Source organism: Lepeophtheirus salmonis, chromosome 13, assembly GCF_016086655.4.
Source record: "Lepeophtheirus salmonis chromosome 13, UVic_Lsal_1.4, whole genome shotgun sequence".
Lineage (NCBI taxonomy): Eukaryota > Metazoa > Arthropoda > Copepoda > Siphonostomatoida > Caligidae > Lepeophtheirus > Lepeophtheirus salmonis.
In genome coordinates this window covers 37,048,225-37,060,375 of record NC_052143.2, presented here as the reverse complement: position 1 = coordinate 37,060,375, position 12,151 = coordinate 37,048,225, and the positions used below count along the sequence as shown (strand labels likewise).

Below are 12,151 nucleotides of genomic sequence, written 5' to 3'. Positions count from 1 at the left end.
TTTTCCGTTTATTTAGTCTGATTGGTTAATCCAGGTATGATTGATTATAAAAAAATAAAAGGCAGCCTTAGTCGTGATTAATGTTTTATAAGTACTTATTTAGGACCGAGGGCTGCGATCCAGTCCAGTTCCACTTGTCGGACTAAAAGTACTCAAAATGGATCCCTCGAGACATGATTGAGGGTATTTATAGAAAGTTGGAAGGAGCAATAGAACCAGTCTGAAAAAAAACTGGACTATACAATTCAATACTAATAAATATGTAAGTAGTAGTGTTGAGACTCTGTCCAAACCCAATTTTTTTCGGTTCGGTCTGAAGTGGTTTTTTCTAGACCATTTTTTCGGTCCAGACCGCCGTCTCTGACCGTGCACCGATTTTTTTGGCCTCACTTTATAGTCCAATTTTGATTCAGTCTCACTCTATGGAAAGATTTTTTTCGGTCTCAACTTATGAACCGATTTTATTTAGTCTCATATATTATGAAATACCTTTTTTTTCTAGATCAACTGTCGTTCATTTTTTTCAAAAAAAATATCACAGGTGTTCACGATAAGTTCTTGATCAAATACCGCATACATATAAGAGACAGCGGGATCGAAATTAATCGGGGCTATCTCTGTTTAAACTTCGTTTAAGGTAATTGTACTTGAAAAACATATGATGTCATGTTGTGAACAATTTATCTGTAAAAGCGGTCTAGACCGAATTTTGCCTATGAACCAATCTTGACCGAACTTTTCCTTTGGACCGATCTAAACCGAATTTTTATATGAGACCGGTCTAGACCGAGCTTTTTGTTGGACCGAATTAATTTGGGCCGACAAAGGATATAACAGTCTGGACAGGTCTAGGATTTCCAGACCGAAACCCAACACTAGTAGCTAGTAAACTCATCAACGTTGAAGAAAATAAATAAAACATAATGTTGTTTGTGAATGTTCAACAAGACGAGAGTGAAAAACACATTATAATGTTCGATTGCATAACAGACAAAATATGAATGCAATCATGCATATATTGGCATTGTATTGAGTTAGGTATTTTTTGTAAAATATGCCGATCTCTACAAGCATATTATAGGAAAATTTGATCAGGATATTAGTGAGTTACATAGGTAGGACGTCCAATCTTTGCCTTATTGAATTTTGCAAAAGAGTTATTCAATTGAATATAATTATCAACTATGAAATTAATTTCATATAAGTTGTGCAATATGGTACTGTAATCATTTCAGCGAGTTATTTTTTCGGATAGCCTCATTTCAGAGAGTAAGATATGAATAATGATGTCCTTATTAGATACAGCGGAGGAAATAAGGATTTGATCCCTTGTCCACAAGATTTTCTATGGGATTAAGGTGCGGGGACAAGCTAAGCAACTCTATGACCTGAATGTGGTTCTTCTTGAGCCGCCAATCCTTTGTTGCTTTGGCCGTATGTTATGGATCATTGTCGTGTTGGAAGGATCCATTTTTAGTTCCCCTGCCTTGAAGGAAGGAGACTGTAGTCCAAGATTTACAGGTTACATGGTCCTGTCCATCCTCCCTCCAATGCAGTGTAGTTGTTCTTTCCCGTTAGGAAAGAAATACTCCCAAAACATATTGTTTCCACCCCCTGATGGACGGTGGGGATGATATTCTTGTAGCCATACTCAGATTTGTTCCTCTTCCAATACTTTTCTTTTGTTCTTATAATAGGAACTGTTTAACGTTCGACACGTTTTGTCAGCTAATGTAAGGCGCAAGCATTGGGCCAAAAACTCACCTTTACTTCATATATATATACCACTCAAAATTTCATAGATATATATATTTGAGTCAATTAATTACTAACTATTCAAATTTGTGGGATGAGTTTAGATACCAAATAATTTTAGCTATAGCTTAGAAACTTTATTTGTTTCAAAAAACTTATATTGGCATCAATTTCATAGACAAAATATAGTCAATTATAGGCCATATATTCAAATTTCTCTGATAAGATAAGCTACCTAATAATTTTAGCTATACTTAACAACCTTTATTTGATTGAAGTGACGTATATTCTATGAATTTCGCATTATTTTATTGTGATAATCCATTTTGGCTACTTTAAGTGGAATTTACATTCTTTCCACTTAAACTACCTTTACCCCCCTTTAAAATAAACTATAGATCCATTTCGGCTACTTTAAGTGCACTTTGATGGTTCTCCAAAGGTTTAAAAAAATAATTTCTTAATAGAAATTGATGATAATTCGTCCAAATATACAAATGTAATCCACAAACAACTCGGACCAAAATCATTCTAGTATGCTTTTATGTTGACGCTCCACAAATATAAGTTCAAATTATTGCAGTTTATTTACGGATATGTACTATAGTGTCTACGATTAAAGCAGACTAAATTAGATATACCTGATGTATAAAGAGTGCTTGCTTTTACTTCCACGAAGCCCTCATATTTTATTTTCGCAATTAAATCACATTTGACATTTAAATATACGAATGTATAATATATTGCATTACTACAACATTAATTAGAGTCTTCATTCTTTTAATTAAGCCATTATAACCCTAGGCATCATGAAGAGAAAATAAAAGAAACTCAATCTACAAAACAAGAAAGGAAGAAAATCAATTGATGGCCATAAAAAAGAATAGAAATTGGCAATTATGATCAAAGAAGCGATGTTGCGCTTGCTACAGGAACAACTCATAAATCATGTCTTGTATTTTTTCTATATATTTTTAAACAATAAAAAAACAGAAGAATGAAATAATAGGAAAATTTCGTAAATTAACAACTAGGGTTGAATATTTACTTTAAAAACTGTCCATTTTAGAGATAATATTTTATACCGTCCGCACAAAGTACTTCTCTGCAGCAGATAAGTAAAGAAATAACATTGTCAAACTCTCAGACCTCTCAGATCATTATTTGTTGTGGTACCAGGCATTTTAACTGAAAAAAATGAGAATTTTAGGCATCATATACCACGATCCTAGATATGATACTATGAGTAAGGAAGGGCTTTTTGTAGAGAACCCCCACATTTTTGTAATTAGAAAAGGAAAAACGGTGGTTTTTTTCTTTTTTGCTCGTTTTTAATATATCCTCGAGGGGATCTATCCTTGAAGGAAGAATTCTTTCCTCTTCTTGGTTATATGTATTATTTAAAAAAAAAAAAGAGCGTCTATTAATCGATGCCTAATTACTCTGAACAATGCCGAGTACTCCAGCTAGTATTTGAAGGATGGGTTAATTCCAACCAAAAAAAAGGAATTTTTTTGACTCATAACATTGGGACGGTAATAGCGGCTTGATAATGGCCAATTTCTTCCATAAAACTCCTTCAATTGTATCTATCAAATTAAAGGTATCTACCATGACAACCATTGGGTATAAGGCCTTAATCTTTGTCAAAAACAATTTTTTAATTGTCTCCAGGAGATTTTTTTTTTTTTTGCGAGGGAGGGTCGATATTAACCCGAAAACGAACAGTCTAATAATATATGTACATATATTTTGTATAAATTTTAATTCATGATATTCAGTATAATTTTCTCATTTTTTTGTTTCTTTCTTTCTCAAATGCATAATAAGGCTATGTATTTATAAGGATTAAAGCAATATATGTACAATACATATTATAATATTATAGAGCGTCATTAGCATAATTAGACCTTGATGAGTGAATTACTACTCTATAATATGTATATATATATACAATAATATATCAAAATGAAGATTGAACACAGTACAAGGTCAGAAGAAATTAATATATATTTATATATATATATATGTAGAGTTGGTATATTTGTAACAAAAAAACTAAGTTTAGAAATAAGAAAGGAAAAACGGTTAATGCGTCTGATCTTTTTAGTTTCGTATTAAATAATTTACAATTTGTACAAAATTGCGAGTTCATATACATTTATAAATACATTGGTGTCTCATTTATTGGTTGCAACTTGTACAAACTGCTTGGACAAATTACAACTTCTACTCAACATATTTAGCTACGGATATCTTATTTATGAAGGATTCAATCCCTATCTAATTTCTCCTGAAAAAGACTCTTGGAAAAAAAAAACAGTGGTCGTATCAATGAATAAATATTAATAGCTTTAAAAGATAAGATAAATGAAGAGAAACAGTTTTGTATTCAACCTAATATATATATTAGACTGTCTTGTTTTCGGGTTAATATATTTTCCCACCTGCACAAAGATCTTTTCTGCTGGAGATAGTCAAAAATCCTACATTAACAAAGTTACAGGCCTTTTAATTCCTTTTTGGTATGGTTCAGACCATTTTAGTTCAGTGAAATGGTACTGTTGAATCAAAATTGGTCACTTTTAGACCTTTACATCCGTTCAAAATATGATAGCTATAAGTAAAAATTGTACTTTATATATTTTTTTAGTATTTGGTGATCAGTTCAAAATATTGCCCTTAATAGTTGGAAGTGCTCAATGAATTGTCATTTCATTATTTTATTAAACATAATACTGGAAAAAGGAACAAATCATTGAACAATCTTAGACCCATCAAACCAGGGATGTCCAACCTGTGGCCCGAGGGCCACATTATTTTTCACCTAATTTTGAGGTGTGGCCCTCTACTTATTCTCACTACAAATAATATTTTTAGCAAAATTGCATCAATATCATCAAAACGTATAGAACCCACATAACACGTACAAGCAATTAGAAATATTTGACGTCACCTCGTATTTTCTGAGACTCTAACAGAGTTGCCAGATTGGACTTTTTTGAAGCAGTTTACCCATGATTTTTTTTTTTTTTTTTTTTTTTTGCCGAAAGTAGTAATAAATTTGTAAGTTTTATTTCAAGCCATTTTTTATTAAATTTAATTTAATAAGTTCTGATCCCCATTAAAATATTTCAAGTGGCATTCCAGCCCATTATATATTAAAGGGTTGGACATCCCTGCTCTAAACTATTAAGGGCAAGGTGGACAATATTTGGAACTGATTGACCGAATGCGAAAAAATATAAACCATATTTGGAAGAGCGATACATAGCAGTCAAAATGCATAATCGACGATGAAAAGGTATGCTGTTTTCATTACTACTAGGGCGTTTATATTTTTCATTATTGGGGAGGGTGGATAAGGGCCAAAAAAAAATTCAACACCGTAATAGTTATGTAAATATGTTTTTTTATATATATATTTTTGCATATGATAAACATTGGGGGGGGTAAATTCCCCCTTAAATTATGTCCATGCCTATAAAGATATTCTACAATTAACAAGTGAGAGGCCTTTTTATAATATCAATCAGTGTTATCTCGGTCCTTATTTAGAACTGAAGACTGCATTCCCGTCCATTTCAGTCTCGGTCCGGACCTTGATGACGTAACTCAATGTATTTCATCAGAGCTGGTACTGAAAGTCTGACGGACAGGTCTCAATGACTGATAGAGCGAATCTCAAGTCGGGACCGTATAAATAAGGACTAACATAACAATAGTATCGATCATTAAGACAAATATTTGTGGTTGAAAGGCTGGCAGTGATCTACCGAAGAATGACATATTTTAAGACATTAGCCATAGCACATAATAACTTCAGAACAGATTAAGATGGGGGCTATCATAGAAATTATTGCAAATTAATAACGAAACTATATATAACTATTTTTGACAAGAAAATATCATTTTTCAAATTAAAATGACATATTCCACATTGGAACAGGGGGATAAAAATTTTAACACAAATTAGGGACAGTCTACAATGTACACATCAATTGATGATAAATTAATTTTCTATTAAAAATATCTTATTTTTATAGATATATTTACTCTACAGAAATATATACATATTATACATAGTACATAAGATCACGACCCCAATAGATAAGATGAACCCTTAGGGGGTTATAAACTTATCAGGTGTTAAAAATTACTTTACAAGCAAAGTTTTATGTTGAAATATGTGCATGAATATATAACTATTAATCTATTCTTAATCCAACTCTTGCTTTCCCTTAATCATTTATTTTCAGACATGTGTGCTGGCCGCCTATTAAATATACATATATGTCGTGTACATTTATGCCTCTAAAAAATGTATTTCACACTATGAAAAATTCATCTATTCTTAGTTAGAGAATATTTTTAATACACGAGTCTAAATATGTTTATATATGTTGTGTACAAGTTGGGCCTTGTACATGATGTAACTTGTATTAGGGAATTGTACAAGTTGCGACTAAAAAACTAGTCATATAATTTTAAATGTATTAAGTACTGTAGATTTGTCTAGTTTAACCATCGTAAATCGGAAAAAATGACGATTCTAGAGTCTTGTCAGGATTCATAGTCTATACGAATATCCCTTATAGTCAAATTTCCGTTTAAATATAGACCAAAGCTATCACGTAGACAATTAAGTCACTTCAGGGGTGTATATTACTTTATAAATGTACAATATATTCATGGCTGGCCTTAGCTATTGCAGTGCCTTAAGCGAAACGGATTACTCGAGGCTTAAATCCTAATTTGAAAATTTGATTTGGGAAAAAATATTTTCACTTTTGAGTCATTTAAATAGTCCACAAGCAATAGTAGGTAATTACAATGCCTGATTTTGTAAATAAACAAGGCTTTATAAAAGTTGTACCTCCAATCTACTTAATTGTACAAGTTACAACTTGTACAGAGTTATACAGAGTATAAATATACATCCCTGAAAATAAATACTTTATACTACACAAAAATCTGATTCATTTTTCCTCCTAATTCAAAGCCAAGTTTTGAGCACAAAAGTTCAAAGAATTTTTGATACTCCCTAACTTGAAAATACTGGGTCATATATACAATGTAGATTTATAAATATATATCTATAAAATACTCAAATCCATGGTGAGACAGCAACGATTTCTGTATCATCGGTATTCTTCATAATAATTAGTGTTGGAGTCGGATAATATTCAAACTCGAAAGAAAAAAACTCAACTTTTTGACAATCTAAGTCAAACTACACGTAAATATGATTTCAAAACATGAACTCAAATGATCGAATAATTCAATATAAATTAACCTCATCAAAAAATAAATTTAAGCTTCGTTTTGATAGTATATGTGGCCCGTCAACACAAAAGCAAGCTAGAACGTTTTGTTTATCGAAATTGAGTGTTAGACAAATTGAACTTGAAATTGAGTAGCCAAAATTGATCATGAGAATAAAAAAATGAGAAATTGATGAATTATATTTGAAAGGAGACACATCGAGGCCAATATAAGGCTTTTATATCAAAGAAAGATATTAAACTATATCTACATCTCTTGGGTATCAGAGCCCATACTAGAAATTGGAATAATAAGCCTAATATTGACTCAAACATGTGTATGATATATTGGGTAGGATTGAATTTATCTTGATTTTTGTTGTAGATTGTTTTCATATTGACGTACGATATATTTTTTCTAAGATTACCAATATTATTTGAAGGATAATAATTGACTAACTTATTATCGTTGAGGTTGTTCAACACACGTCATTGGTTGAACTACAATTTTATCAATTTAATAAAAACCTTACTCAAACTCAATTGGCACAATATTGAATTAATCGAATCCAACTTTTGAGTTGTGTACAAGTTGCAATTTTGTAAACTTTGTAACTTGTATAAGCAAATTATACAAGTTGCGACCATAAAATGGGATGCCTAATTTTAAAGGAAGGATTTACATGCAATGATTGAGCATTTCCTGGATAATTGACATATTAATGGTCTAAATTATGACTATTTTAATAAAAATGACTAAAAAATTAATTATTATCTGCCACATTATAAATCCCCAAAGTTAATATTACTCAAAAAGAAATAACAATGAATTATAACAGATCAATATGAAATGTAAGTATCAATCAATAGATTGAATGAAAAATGACTAATCTTGTAATTAAATAGTGGATTTTAAGACGAAGAAATTGCTATTTTTTTCATTCATGAAAAAGAGAAGATTCAATGAAGCATATGTCGCAAATAAATCCTTGCGTTTATCATAAATATCCGGAACAGGGACAATTTTATGTATTTTTCCATTCTGAAAGAATGGATATTACATGTACCAGGGATTTTTTTTGTGGTTAATGAGAAAATCATATAGAAACAAACATAAAAGATGAAGCAATTTTGTTTTGTTTATACATATGCAATATAGCACAAATGACAATTAAATTTTTAATCAAGTTAATTAATATTATAATTACATATATGTTATAAACATATGAATGAAACGAGATTTTTGCGTTCTAATTAATACGGAGGTAGATCCTTGACTTATTTTATAGTACAAATATATATATCAAAAATGAACATATTATATATAATTTGTTAAGTAACTAACTCATCAATCATAAAATTTACGTATGTTTTTTTTGTTTGTTTGTTTTAACATATTTTAATATACTACAAATATAATTCATTGTATATACGTAAACCATAAGGTCAAACGGAAATTTGTCTATTTTTCAGTGAATCTATGTCAGTATTAGTGTTGGGTTTCCGTCTGAAAATCGGTACTTTAATCAAGTTTAGTCCGGATTCGATCTCAAAGAACGTTTTTATCCATGATTTGAAATGGATTGAATTTAGGTTTACTCTCTGAGACCAAGGTTTCGACGGAAATATTGCTACAAAACGGTTTAGAGAAAAAGCATATCACATCGAATGAGGGAAAAAATTTGTTTTGAACCGATTTTTCACAAAGTTGTATAACTTTATGTACAAGCAAAAAAATGAAGGCATCAAGTATTTTTCAATTTATGGCAGTCATACTAATATATATTTATAAAGGATAAGAAATTCAAAATCGTTTATGACTCAAAGTAGTAAATGATTTTGAGTTAGACACAAAATGAGCATATTGATATAGGGATGGACTTAGTCATGTAAATTTTCCTAATGGGGAGTGGGGCAGCTGCTGCAATGTAAGATTACAATAGCCCATGGTATAACACATAGGGTTATTTTGATGAATTTCTTCTATTGAATAGCCATGAATTATTATTTTGTACGTATATTTTCTAATAAAAAGTTATTTGTGATGAAAGAAATGAAGGGGTTAACACGAACTATGCTCTAGCCAAATATAATATATTTGTACACACACAGATGGAAGTCGTAAAAATACAGTCTTCTGATGAATTACGGATGGGGGTGAGGAAAAGAGTTCAACCCTTGCAAAGTATTTTAAGAATGACTACTGAGGAGAACACGTCTTCTTTTTTTTCTCCTTATGAAAGGTAATTTGATACTTTTGTATACTTATTCTATAAAGATACATCACGGAGAGACGTAACAAATTCTCTGCTTTGTGGTCAATTAGTTTCTTGTTAGCATTTTCTTATAACAGACATTTGACAAATGTGTTTTTTAGGAAAAACTATGAATAATGTAGCTGATTAGATAAATACTGCTCAAACTTTTATTTATTATCCTGAGGCGCATTAATTGGATTTATAAACCCGTGGGGCACACGTTTGAACGATATGTTTATCCATATTTTCTAATATATTTGTTGAGTCAGCATAGAAATAATATTGAACAAAAATCAAAAAAGGAGAAAATTCTTAATTTATTTAATTACTGCATATATACACAATATTTCATAGACATATTTTTGACAATTATAGACTTATTGTTCAAATTACTAGGGTCTGTAACATAACCAAGAATTTTGCTATAGTTTAGAATCTGTATTTGATTTTGAAAAAATATATTGGACCAGATATGTCTCCTTTCAAATAAAATCTCTCAATTTTTAATTATTTTATTGTGACAATCAATTTTGCCTACTATAAGCGCAATTTGCGACACATCAAAAGGGATAATAAGATAAACCACGTTGATATAACTGAATGATATTTCGGTTAAGAATACAAATGTAATCCACTCTCAATTTTGATAAAAATAATTTTAGTTTGTGTGTTGATTGACCAAATATGTTGCGTACAAGATGCAGCTCAAAAATAATTTTAAATGGAGAATTTGCAGAACTTGTGACAAAGATCTTTCAAAAATTGAAACTTTTTACGGATAACCAACAAGTCAATATTATAACTATTGACTTTTTTTTAAATATAAACTACTATTTAACAATAGGATATTGTGGACCATTATAAAATTCAAATGCCCACAGTTACACTGCTCATAAATATGTACATCACAACCAAGTAATTTTAATAAATCAATATGATAGCAGAAATTAATGGCTAGTAATTAAAATGATTAATGGTTGAATTTAAATAAGACGTTACTGGATGAAGAAATGACAACTTGTACAAAATCACGACATATATAGCAAAAACAAGCATTTTTAGAACATATATCTTTTCTCTATGGCACACCGTCGCGTACAGATTGATAAATATGTGACGATATAATAAAATTGGAATATAAACTATTCTTTAGACACGTGTTTTATCAAACGAGCCATAGATTTTGTGGACTTTGTAAATAGATTTACCATTTTTACTAGATAAGTCCATCTTTTGAAATCAGTAATGAAATATGACACGTTTTTATTTTCAAGAAAACTATGCGTTTAATAGCACCCTCCCCCCCCCAAAAAAAAGACATTAAGTAATCCAATATCTGCATTTCTTTATAACAATACTAAAATATATTTTATTTTATTCCGCCAAAAGTAAAAAGTAGAAACAGATTAATAATCAAAAATAAAACTTGTCAAAAATAAATCATATTTATTACCTTAATTATAAAAATTTGTAGCTCACTTAATTCCTTTACTTATTCGTCAATTAAATGTTTCTAAAATAGTGTTTTCCTTTTCTTTCTTTTTTGAAGCACAAATATATATATATTTATTTTAGCACTTAAATTATTTTTCCCCTTATAAAATTTTGCAACTACAACACCCTTGTTCGCACAGACAAATATTCTTTGAATACCATACACCAGTCATCCCTCTAGGAGACTCTTCAAGAAACTGATTAGCTATTATAATAATAAATTCCCTTCAGTACTCTGAAGAAGAAGAATAAAAAAAAAAAGTAAGGCAAGAGCGCACGCCTCTTGATTTTTTTCCCTCCAAAAAACGGCCCGGGCAATAATAAAAAGGAGAGAGAATTTAAAATTACACAAGTTTTTTATTAATATATTAAATTATATTCTTAGTCGAGGTATATTTGTAGTCTTTAAGCTTATGTATGTTCAGCTGTTGATTGTTGTTTTTTATAGAAATAAAATGTTCCCAAATCAAAAGAATAAATAAACAGCTGTAATAAATAAGTTATATTTTATATTATTCTATATTCTTTTCTTTTTTCATAACGCACGCTTTATTGAAGAAAAGGAGAACACTAGGACAACACAGGATTACTCTACAACTAAAAGGCAGGCAAAATGAGTTGTACCATTTTCCCCCTGCTCCTACTGCGTAGAATTAGGTTTTTTATGTTTATTATACCCCGTAGAACCTCACACAAATTTCAAATCAACAATAAATATTTCTTATTATTTTATTGTACAAGCCGTACCTTTTTCTTTTTATGATTAAAAGTAGGTTGCGCCTTGTAAATTACCAACCAATCTATAAATGAGAGGGGGGGGGGAAGTAATAATATTTGTTTTTCAATAATTTTTAATGTTTAGACCTTTCATACCGGGTGTAATAGAGAAATTAATACACTACACGTTTTGGGAAGTTTACGTGATTTTTCTCCTGAAACATCCTTAAAATTTATGATAGATTAGACGTATAGGCAGATATTTTGTTGACTAAAATTTTTTCAAATGAAAGGTGTTCGATGAATGCGACAAAAGAATCAATATTGAAACATTTATTCACGGAGGAAGAAGACATAGAGATACCTCCTGGTTCTGGCAGGAAGCCTAAATTGGACTTCAATGTTGTGAAAGAGGCTGGCAATGCTTCCCTTTATGTAATAATGTTGTTTCATGTAGATAACCTTAATGTAATCCAAGAATAGAATGTCCAGAACCATAAAAACAGGAAAATGGTTTTTTAGCAGGTGCCCTAGTACATCATGCCACTAAAATATATTTTATCTGGGTCTTACAGGAAGGCTAAATTTGCCCCCAATGTTGTACAGTTGGCTAGCAAGTCTGCTCCACTGATGAGTATGCGGGCCCATACAGATAACTTCAAT

The 12,151-nt window shown here is 30.5% G+C and overlaps 1 protein-coding gene across 4 annotated transcripts in view; it reads right to left on the bottom strand.

Moving 5' to 3' along the window:
- Nucleotides 1–11,018, bottom strand: part of pigs (pickled eggs) — a 75,322-nt gene extending 64,304 nt beyond the window's left edge. Inside the window, exon 1 of one of the 4 annotated variants that reach the window (XM_040724375.2) lies at nucleotides 10,757–11,018. The gene's annotated coding sequence lies outside the window, so the exon portion shown is untranslated. Of the gene's footprint in view, nucleotides 1–10,730 lie in introns of all 4 variants that reach the window. The other 3 variants (XM_071893039.1, XM_040724374.2, XM_040724373.2) reach the window with 3 other exon arrangements.
- Between the last annotated feature and the right edge of the window lie 1,133 nt (nucleotides 11,019–12,151).